The 11566-nt window shown below is 36.1% G+C and overlaps 1 long non-coding RNA gene and 1 pseudogene across 1 annotated transcript; both read left to right on the top strand.

The window, feature by feature from the left end:
• Positions 1-594: 594 nt before the first annotated feature.
• Positions 595-3600, top strand: LOC130967356 (uncharacterized). Its single transcript, XR_009081324.1, has 3 exons — positions 595-2746; positions 2820-2922; positions 3003-3600. It is a non-coding gene; the product is annotated as an uncharacterized LOC130967356 (long non-coding RNA).
• Positions 3601-6917: 3317 nt separating this feature from the next.
• The window catches only part of LOC130966206 (probable NAD(P)H dehydrogenase (quinone) FQR1-like 1), a 37699-nt pseudogene continuing 33050 nt past the window's right edge, over positions 6918-11566 (top strand).

Genomic DNA, 11566 nt, shown 5'->3' with positions numbered 1-11566 from the left:
TTCTCCTTCATTTTCCTTCTTACACTTCTAAATCTAGATCTGCTACTACTCATATAATTTTCCCGTTCCAGAATATCGAGAACCTATCCTCAGATTTGGTTAATTTTTGAATTTATCACTTTCAGTTTTCTGGATTTTTATTTTCATTTTGAAATATTGATTGAGTAGATTTTGTTGCTCAATTAGTTCATTCTTTTTTCAGTTACTGAGAAAATTATATGGCTTTAAGTCTAAAATATGAGCAATACAGTAATGTCTATGAGTAGAGTATAAAATATCTCCTATTGTTCTATTTTACACACTCTGAATTCTACATGCATCATAGATCAGCTTTTTCTTCAATCCTATGCAAGTCAAGAGCAAATAGAATAGCAGTAAATATCTGTGGATATTTTACTTAGGAATTAGTACGTGTAGATGGCATATGCAACATTAAGATGAAACTATATTTATTAACTTGATGAACTTTTTTCTTTAGGAATCATTTGAGATCCCATGTGGCCAAGGTCATGGTGGTGAAGACATTGAGTTAGGAGCATATGGAATGAACTCAGGAAAACTGGGCTTGAATCTTTTCTTCAAAAAGGTGTTTGTTCTTAATCCTTATATTTATGTTGAACACCATTCATCAACATTTATTTCTTTTTTTCCCCCTCAATTTATGGTGAAGACATTGAGTTAGGAGCTTATGGAATTTTTAAAGGGATTTCTTCCTCTTTTTTAACTTCTCAGCTTTCGTATATAGTTCTGTAAATGGTCTTATTAGAAGTGTTTTGTTGATAGATATATTTCAGAGATTGGCCTGCCTTGTTAGGTGGGTTGATTACACATTTCTATTTCTTCTTGTAAGGATACCATATTCTTTACATACTTCATTCTTTTTTTTCTGATTCTCTTCATGAAAGTTGTTCCTGATAAGAAAATTGATGAAAAAACCACTCAAATTCATATATCTCATCTTATAAGTACTTTTAGTTCTCTAAAATTAGCAAGTAAGGACTCTGACAAAGAGTCAAAAGTGTTTGTTTGCAATTGATAGACAACTTGCATGTCAAGAGTGAGGGAGAAACATAGGAGAAAGAAATGTTACGATTCGAAAACCATTTATGAAGGACAAAGAATGAGAAGATTCTAGCTTGAATGCAGTGGAAATAAGCCTTGAATTGTTGCTCTATTTAGTCATATTTTTGACACGTTAATTGACAAAATAGAAAGTGGAATAAATAATTTACTTTGCTCCAACTTTAGAATTTTCTAATTGGCAAGATTAGAGCACTCTATATGTATGACTTGTTTAGGAAAATTTTCTATTAAGTGTTGTACACTTGTACTTGCTTGTTTTTATATTATGACTTGATTTAGATGTCACTGACAGGGAGAAATCATTTCTTCATGCTGTAAAATAGCAGCGAATCATATTGGATGAAGTGAGTTTTGATAGCATACTATGATCAAGATTAATGGAACTATTTTACTTCTATAATTTTAACTTTCTAATTTTCATAAGATGTTTTCTAATGAAATAGTTATTTTGTACCTTTCCCTTTTTCCCTTATTTCCACACATGTGAGGGTGTTTTCTTTATTGTTTGAATATCTCCAAGCAAAGTTTTAATCTGCTATCTCCTACTTATGGTTACAGTTTATTTTGTTTTATTTTAAAGCTAATGACTTGTTACTTAATGTAAGACCCAGAATTTTTGAAAAGGTTTATTGAAAACTAATTTCAAATTCGATTATTTATTTCTAACTTTAATTTCAGAAATTACTTTATTAAAAAATATTTAAAGCAAGTTTTGATTAATTGAATTTGAAATAAATTAAGATCCTTATCCAATTATACAATTATTGAATTATTTTTTTTATATTTGGATTATAAAGTGGTAGTTATGAAATAATAAGAATTTTAAGTTTTAAAAATAAAGAAAATTAATCTTATGATCTTATAATTTCAATTAAAATATTCGATTTTAAATTAATTAGTATTTCGATACAATAAATAATGTTTTTGAAGTAATTTTAAGTATTTAATTAGAATTCAAATTAATATCCTATGCCCTAATTTTATTAAAATTACCATACTCTAATAAAACCCAAAATCCCCAAATTAAAACCCTAATTTTTTTTACCTAACCCTAGCTACCCCAACCCACACACATAACACACACAACCAGTACCCTCCGTCACTCTTCCTCACCCTCTCAACACACACACACACCCAAAGAAAGAAAGGAAACAGAGGGAACAGGGAGAGCAGAGGGGAAGGGAGATCGGTGAAGGAAAATAAAAGAGGGAGGAGCTGCGCCACCACTGTCGGCCTTAGGCTCGGCATTTAAGCCTGTAGCGTCACCGCCCAACCGCGTCCAGCCCACCACCCGTCACTGCCATCGTGTGTTGCCATTGAAGGAGGAGGAGCGCGAACCAGATCCGCGAGGAGAGGGAGTCGTGCCGCTGTCCCTACGCCGTCGCGGATTAGATCTGAGGCGAGGGAGAGGACCGCGTTGGAGGAAGGAGTCGCGCTACCCAGTTGCCGTCTGTGGGGAGTTATCGCCAGTCTGCACGCCACCAACTTCGCCGGCGTTGTCACAAAAAGGAGAGAGAGCCACGTAGGAGGAGAACAATCGTCGCGGAGCTGTCTCTGCCACTGCGCCCAGCTGCTGTTGCGAGCCTCATCGCCGCTAAGGGGGGTGCGTTACCAAGCTCCTACTGTCGGAGAACCCCGCTGCGGTCACTGATGACCACTGCCAGTAAGGGATTTTAAGTTTGGTTTCAGTTCTTTCGGGTTCCAGGATAATTTTTAACACTGCGTGGTTGTTACAGTCGCTGTCGCCAGAGTTCTTGTCACCGTTGTAGTTTGGGATGGCTGTCGAGGCTGCTGTTAGATCAATTCAAAGACCGTTGCTGTTTCGTTTTTCTTATTTTGGTAAGTGTTTATGTTTTCAAAACCCCTGCGTTAGTATTCTGTTATGTTTGGTTATAAATGCTGAGGTTTTGGTAACGTAGGGTCATGTTCTGAGCAATGCATGTCGCTTTTAAGTTGCTTTGAGTGCTGTGAAAGTGATCAGGGACTAAGTTTGTGGTTGCTGTTGGTTTCGAGTTGAGAGAAAAGGTTTCCTTGGCACGTTTTAGGTTATGGTTTCGACTTGTCGAGGTAGGGGCTGTCTATAAAAACTAATTCATTTAAAGTTGGAATTATTATAAATAGATATGATGTGCAAAAAGCATTTCTGGTGATTATGTAAGTCTTATGAATTGTCTGATTTGTATTGTATAAATATGGTTGTCTATTTGTTTGAAATAATGTCTGATTTTGTACAAAATGGAGGTTTTTGTTGTTTTGAATTGAAAGGATTTTAGTATTTGAAGTCTGAATTTTACTTATTGGAAACTAATTTAGTCTTGAATCCCTTGTAAAAGAGTTGAGGATTGGTTTGGTTGGGACTCGAAAAGGGTGACAAAGTCTATGTTTTAAGGGAGATGCTGCCGAAATTTCTATAAAATCTGAGATTTTGCTCGAAGCATTATTTCAAAAATAATGAATTATGCTTTGAATTGAATGTCTGATAAATGAATTATATTTGAACTTATCTTATTAAGAAAATTATTAAGTAAGTTGGTTTTAAAATTGGGTCGGAATATTTGATACATTACTTGGTTTTGGGTTTGAATTCTACTTTATTTATTCAAGTCAAGAAGCTAAAGTTTTAGAGGTTTTCAATGAACTTCAGGAAATGAGTTATGTTATTCTCTCCTAAAGTCTTGAGATTCTACTGAGGAATTTTATCACCAAATCCTTATTTAAAATGAGTGATTTTGAGTCTTTCAAAAGAGATTTTGAATTTGACATGGTTTTGAAATTGTTTGGAAGTTTTGAACAGATGTGGAAAGTGGCACTGTTTTGAAAAGTGATTTTTGGCAATAGGTGAATTGAATACGTTTGTTATTTGAAAATAAATGGGCCAAGAATGATTTTTGAAGATAAGATATTGAGCCTGATTGATTGGGGATATTACTGAGAATATGAGGAGGATTTTTAGATCTGACCTCCTTGCACTCCAAAGAGCTTTTCTGGAGCTACAAAAGTCCAAATGAAGCGTTCTTAACGGCTATCGAACGCTAACATCTAGGGCTTTCCAGAAATATATAATAGTTTATACTTTGCTTCAGAATAGAAAGCCCAAAACTGGCATTCAACGCCAATCACCTACCCCAGTGTAGGCGTCTAGCGCCCACAAGGGGGAAGCCAGCGTTCAAACGCCCAAGAAGGACCCCCTAGCAGGCGTTCAACGCCCAAGGAGTCTCCTAGCTCGTGGATCTCATCAATGCTCAGCCCAAACACTCACCAAGTAGGTCCCAGAAGTGGATTTTAGCACTAAAAGACTATTTTACCCTTTTTAAGTAATCCTTAGTCATTAGTTTAGTATTTAAGGGATATTTTACATGATCTTCAAAGACCTTTTGACACTTTACAAGTTTATCATTGTATTCTCTATCAGTACGAGTTTCTAAACCTCCTAGGTTGAGGGGAGGAGCTCTGCTGAGTTTTATTGATTAATAAAGTACTACTGTTCTTTCTCAATTTGTGTTTGATTCTCTATTCTAAGATGTATCTTCGTTTTTCATTCTAAGACCGCGTGCCTGACAACCATCCTTGTTCTTTTTGGGTTCGTGTGAATACGTAATTGGAAAGCATTGAACTACTAGCTTGATTATACATCTCTTAGATAGCTAACTTCTTGAGACACCAGTTCAGCCAAAGTATGGGGAGATTAGAGTCTTTGTGGTAGAGGCTAGAATCCAAAGGCACAGCATTCTCTGATCCGGAAGATTTGACCTTGTCTGTGACGTTTTGAGTAGGATCACTAAAGAGAATGAACTGCAGGAGCTTCATCCTCAATCAGAATGGATCCACACTAACCCTGGGTTCAGATCTAGAGGAGCATTGGTGACCTCTCAACCGGCGTTGATCACATACAGCCTGTTATGGAAGAAATCATTCACAGTTGAAGAAGACAGTAAGACCAGAGTTATCCAGAAGGATAAAGCATCTCCAATCCTTAACCATCTTCTTATCATTGCAAACATATCAACCTAGTTAAGATTTCTTTATTTCCTTTTATGCGTTTACACAACATACCTACATCTCCTATTCGCCTGACTAAGATCTACAAGATAACCATAGCTTGCTTCAAATCACAATCCTCGTGGGATCGAGCCTGACTCGCTCTGGTATTACTTGGACGACCTAGTGCACTTGCTGGTTCAGTTGTACGAAGTGTGGGAATTTGTGCACCAATGGTGGTATAATTCTGCTTGCTCAGAACGTAAACCGTTGTGCAGGGATGGTGGTTTTATCCCGCTTGTAGTGAGGATGGTGGTTTTATCCCGCTCACGTATTGATAAATTATTTAGCAAGGATGGTGGTGTGATCCCGCTTGCATATTGTTTTGTGTACCTAGTAAGGATAGTGGTTTAATCCCGTTTTCGTGTTCCGAGAAAGGATGGTAGTTTAATCTCGCTTATTTATGAAACCTACAGGTAAGGATGGTGGTTTAATCCCGCTTATTCGAGTCGGGTCTGAACATAACTGACGCGTGAGCTCATGGCCAGTAGGACAGGCATGCATCATTTGCATCTATGTGACATTGATTGGGTGTGATTATTGTATATGTAGTTTGCCTATGGGAATAATTATGCTTAATTGTTAATGGCTCAACTTGATATAACTACTTAAACCTTCTACTTGGGTGTGATTATTGTGTCTGTGGATTGATTTATTTGGGCCTAGGGCCGTGGTTGATTACGAGATGGGCCAAAGGCCGTGTTTGATTTGAGTTCTCAGTTTGGAAAAGTATGAAAAACTAAACTGGTTCAGCATATACTTAATGAACCTATGCATGGAACATTTTAGTCATTCATACTGTCTAGGAAAAACTTTTAAAAAGGCTTTTGGATTTATGAGAAAATTAACAGTTTTCCCTTTTAGAAAGGATTTCAGATTTTGAATATTAAATCTTTGGTTTTGAAAAGATGCATAAGGCAGTTATTAATCACTGTACTTTAAAAACGGTCTTATTTTCGCATCTTATTATCGCAATTCTGTGACCCTATAGTGAGAACCCTTTCGAGGACGATGTTCTCACTCCCCTACAGGATTTTTCCCTTTTCAGGATATGGGCGATGAAGCTTCAGAAGAGTTATATTCATTTTCTGTTTATTCGATATTATTTTGTATTATCTTAGTTATTATTTTTCCATCGCCTTTATTTTTAGCAATTTTTTGCAACAGGGATAGGAGTTTTGATATGTGAAGTTTGTATATTGGTATGATATATATATATAGTATTTGAAAGTATTGTAATCTGTATTGTAACGTATGGATGCATGTTTTGAATATTCGATTTTAGTATTAAACAGGCTCATATTTTAGTACTAAATATTTTAAGAGTCGTCGTAATACCCGAGCTATCAGAGTGGTGCAGCCGGAAGTGTAACTTTTGATAGTTAGGGTGTTACACTTAAGCCTAGGTTTTGATCTAATAACTCTAATGTTACATTTTTTGTGTTTCTTATTTTTTGCAAACGATATATTATAAATCATCATTGTGATATCTGAATTGATCTGTTTCTTTATATGAAAAATAGGCACACTACATAAAGTCGAGACACTGTAACACTACAAAAGTTGTTCTTGCCTTAGACTCTTCATACAGATGGGCGCTTAGTGGCACTCCCCTGTAGAACCGTGTTGGAGAGCTGTACTTTCTGGTAACACTAGAATCTTTTTGGGCTATCATCTATTTTTCTTTTTTTTTATATAATTTATCAAGAACAAATTCCTCCTATAAGATGTTTGGTGCAAGTCTGAAAGCTAAGTTTTATGTCTCATCATGGACATAATTCACGTAGAATGCCATTATGCAGGTTCGGTTTCTGCAAATAGTTCCTTATTCCTATTATTTCTGCAAGGACTGTGATTGCCAGGCTCTTGATCACAGGTATGGCTTAGATTCAAAAATGATATCTGGATTTGATAAGCATTATCATCTGTTGTTTTTACACTTTTCAAATACTTGCATCATTATGTTAATATATATGGTGTTGGGTGCATGTGCTGCCTTCATAGGCATATGTCTATTGTACATTCTTCAATACTAGATATTCTAGAATTGTTAACTATTTTTAATATCCTGGCCTCCTTGTGCAGCTCCTCTAAACAATGTTCAGCCTGTGGTCATAGTTTTGTTAGACATTTTTTTTGGTGAAACAAAGTAAGTTTACAGTTTGTTGATTTAATTTTTTCTTTACCATGTGTGACAGAGATTATGTTGCCAATTCTTTTCAAATTTGTACAGAGTCTTAGCTGACAAGTTAACATGCTCTTTATTATTCATGTTTAATGTTGATTAGTATGTTGCCACACCAATTCAATCGTATGGATATGGTGATTATGGAAGAAGAGCTATGATACTACTTAAGAACAAAATTTTAAAGAATATAGTTCTAAGGCGAACTAAAATAGACCGGGCTGCTGATCTTGCACTACCACCTAGAATTGTAAGTTCCTGTTGCTCATATGGCTAGTTGTGCAATTCTGAATATGGAAACCCTACATATTTATTTCTATTTTGTTTCTCCTTGCAGGTTTCATTGAGGAAGGAAGCCTAGATATAAAAGAGCAAGACTATTATGTCATATTCTTTATCTCATCATAAAGTATGGTAAAGCTGTTGTCTGTGAAAAAACAAAAATAAAATTTATTCCATAAGAATGAAGTGCTATTTAATTTACTGGTTGCTAGGAAATTACTTTCTCATATCACTTTATTGTGAATAAAATTGACCTGGAGGGAAATTGCTTGTCCTGAATAGTTCCTTTTGTCAACTAAGGTTGAGGTTAATCTAGTGGGTCAAAACATAAGCCAAAAACTCTTTATCAGAAACTTCCATCTGACATTTGATTAGCTAGGTCTGGCATGCCTTGCCTTGCCTCAACTTTAGATGATTGGTTTCCAAACTACTATCAATGAGCTCATAGAAGTTTGATCATGTCAAACAAGTTTAGTTTAACCATGTTTGTGGATTAATTTTAGATTATACCTAAACTAATATTAGCTATTAGCTTTGCTGAATTGAGAATGAGAAAGAAGTAGATGACAGACTGGCAAAAATTCAGCAGGCTGCTGGAGTTCCTTCCAAGAAGGACAAACCGGTGTGGCGCGAATTGATCTTCCCTTCTCCTTCGCTTTGTCGGATGCTAATCACAGGATGTGGTATCCAATGTTTTCGGCAGATTCCTGGAATTGATGCAACAGTACATTACAGTCCTGAGATATTCAAAGCTGTTGGGATCAAGGACAATTCAAAGCTTCTAGCAGCAACAGTTGCTGTTGGAATATAAAAAACTATTTTCATATTGGTTGCCATAGTTCTTGTTGATAAACTAGGTAGGAAGCCTCTTCTTTACATAAGCACAACTGGGATGACAATTTGTTTGTTCAACATAGGAGCTACTCTTTCTATGTTTGGACAAGGATCCTTTGTGATTATGGAATAATATATATTCATTTTGTTATGTTATAAATAATTTTTAATATGATTTCATTGGCAGGTATTACTCGCTATACAAACATGTAGAGAGACTAGCAGAACAAATAAAGAAAGGTACTGATTCTGTAGATGGTGTTGAGGCCACTCTATGGTACCGGAGACTTTGCCAGAAGATGTAACACCCTACCACACAGAACTTTATGCTCAAGTCATAAAGCAGAGGTGACGAGGTATTACGACCTCTAAAAATAAAATATATACATAATAATAGTTGAAAGAAATTTTAAACGAGGAGCCTTTGAAGAAAATTTTAAAACAAAGCGTTAAACAGAAAAGCGCATCACTCGCGTAAGCGATAAACGTAAACCGACGAGATATGAGTGGTGCACGAAATTGTGATCTCAATGGCGCCAACAACTTGGTACGCACAATTGTAATCTCAACTATTTTTCACAACTTCGCACAACTAACCAGCAAGTGCACTGGTTCGTCTAAGTAATAAACCATACGTGAGTAAGGGTCGATCCCACGGAGATTGTCGGCTTGAAGCAAGCTATGGTCATCTTGTAAATCTCAGTCAGGCGGATTCAAATGGTTATGGAGTTTTGATAATTAAAAGATAAATAAAACATAAAATAAAGATAGAGATAATTATGTAATTCATTGGTAGGAATTTCAGATAAGCGTATGGAGATGCGTTGTTCCTTTTGAATCTCTGCTTTTCTACTGCCTTCATCCAATCCTTCAGACTCCTTTCTATGGCAAGCTGTATGTTGGGTGTCACCGTTGTCAATGGCTACTTCCCATCCTCTCAGTGAAAATGGTCCTCTACGGTTTCTGTACAGCTAATCAACTGTCAGATTGCTCGTCTCGGATGAAAAATACCATGCATAGATATCGTATGGCTAATCAGTTGTTGGTTCTCAATCATGTAGGAATAGGATTTACTATCCTTTTGCGTCTGTCACTACGCCTTACAATCGCGAGTTTGAAGTTCGTCACAGTCATCCTATCCCAGATCCTACTCGGAATACCACAGAGAAGGTTTAGACTTTCCAGATCTCAAGAATGATGCTGATAAACCACTATTTTATGGTTTATCTTGTGCTTAATTGATTGGATTTTATCAATCTTTCATACACTTATTCATACGAATTGCATGAGTTTACGTTTTCCTTCCTGATTTTGTGCTATGATTGAGAACATGCTTCTTTGGCTTTAATTTTGCTATTTATAATCTTCTCTTATTACCATTCGATGCCTTGATATGTGTGTTAAGTGATTTTAGAGATTACAGGACAGGAATGACTTAGAGGATGGAAAGGAAGCATGTAAAAGTGGAAGGAATACAAGAAGCCGAAGGAATTATAAAGCTGTTAACCCTGACCTCTTCGCATTTAATCGATCATAACTTGAGCTACAGAGGTCCAAATGAGGCGGTCCTAGTTGCGTTGGAAAGCTAACATCCAGAGCTTTGCAAAAATATATAATTTTTCATAGTTGACCTGACGTTTAAGGATGCGGACGCGCAAAGCACGTGCACACGCACATTAGCGAAAATGCCATTGGCGCACACGCGCACCTGGCGCGTACGCGCGCATGAGCTGCGACCTATACGTGGCAGATTTTGTCCCCAGCAATTTTTGGGCTATTTTTGACCCAGTTCTCGGCCCAGAAAACACAGATTAGAGGCTGGGAGGGGAGCAAAATCATTCATTCAAACATTACTCATAATTTTAGGTTTTAGATGTAGATTCTAGAGAGAGAGGCTCTCTCCTTTCTCTTAGCTCTTAGGATTAGGATTAGGATTCCTCTTAAAGGATTTAGGATTTCTTTTAGTCATTAGGATTATTTCTTCATACCAGGTTCAATAATTTATGTTTCTCTTCTACTTTTATTTACTTTGATGCTTTTATTTGTATTTGATTTATGTTGCCTAATTGGCTTATGAACCATTCATGTTAGGATTTTCTTAATTAATATACTTTGAGGTATTTCAGACTCATGATTGTTTTGCTCTGTTTATTATTTATTTTCTTCTTTTGGCTTTGGTTAATTAATTGGTAACACTTGAGTTATCAAACTCAGCAGTGGTTGAAATTGGCAATTGCTAATTGATTTAGATCGCTCTAAAAGTTGACTAGGACTTGAGGATCAATTTAATTAGTCTGCTTGACTTTCCTTTATTTAATGAGGGATAACTAAGTAGGATTAAAACCCAATTTTAACACACCTGATAAGGATAACTAGGATAGGAATTTCAATTCTTATACCTTGCCAAGAGATTTTCTAGTTATTAATTTATTTTTCTTGTCAATTAGACTACTTGCTCAAACCTTTTCAAACTCAAAAATACTGTTTTCCATAACCAATAATAAATCATACTTCCCTGCAATTCCTTGAGAAGACAACCCGAGGTTTGAATACTTCGGTTTATAAATTTTATTGGGTTTGTTACTTGTGACAACCAAAACTTTTGTAAGAAAGGATTCTTGTCGGTCTATAAGCTATACTTACAACAGAAATTTATTTGTGAAAATTCTAGATCGCGCGAGAGTTTCGTTCTCCAGCTGCCAATGGATTCTAGCCTATACCACGAAAGTTCTAGATCATTGATTGGAAACCCAAGACATACACATTCAAGCTTGTCTTCATGTAGAACGAAAGTGGTGGTCAATCACGCGTTCATAAATGAGAATGGTGATGAGTGTCACATAATCATCACATTCATCATGTTCTTGTGTGCGAATGAATATCTTAGAATAAGAATAAGCATGAATTGAATAAAAAATAGTAGTACTTTGCATTAATACTCGAAGAATAGCAGAGCTCCACACCTTAATCTATGGTGTGTAGAAACTCCACCGTTGAAGATACATAAATGAAAATAGGGTAGGCATGGTTGAATGGCCAGCCTCCTAAAATGTGAATAATGGTCCAAAGATGTTCCTGATGAGCGGATAATTTATACGCTTTTTGGCATTGTTTTTAGGTAGTTTTTAGTAAGTTCAAGCTACT

This window comes from Arachis stenosperma, chromosome 3, assembly GCF_014773155.1.
Source record: "Arachis stenosperma cultivar V10309 chromosome 3, arast.V10309.gnm1.PFL2, whole genome shotgun sequence".
NCBI classification, from domain to species: domain Eukaryota; kingdom Viridiplantae; phylum Streptophyta; class Magnoliopsida; order Fabales; family Fabaceae; genus Arachis; species Arachis stenosperma.
Note: the sequence above shows the minus strand (reverse complement) of the source record. Positions and strands in the feature narration are given on the sequence as shown.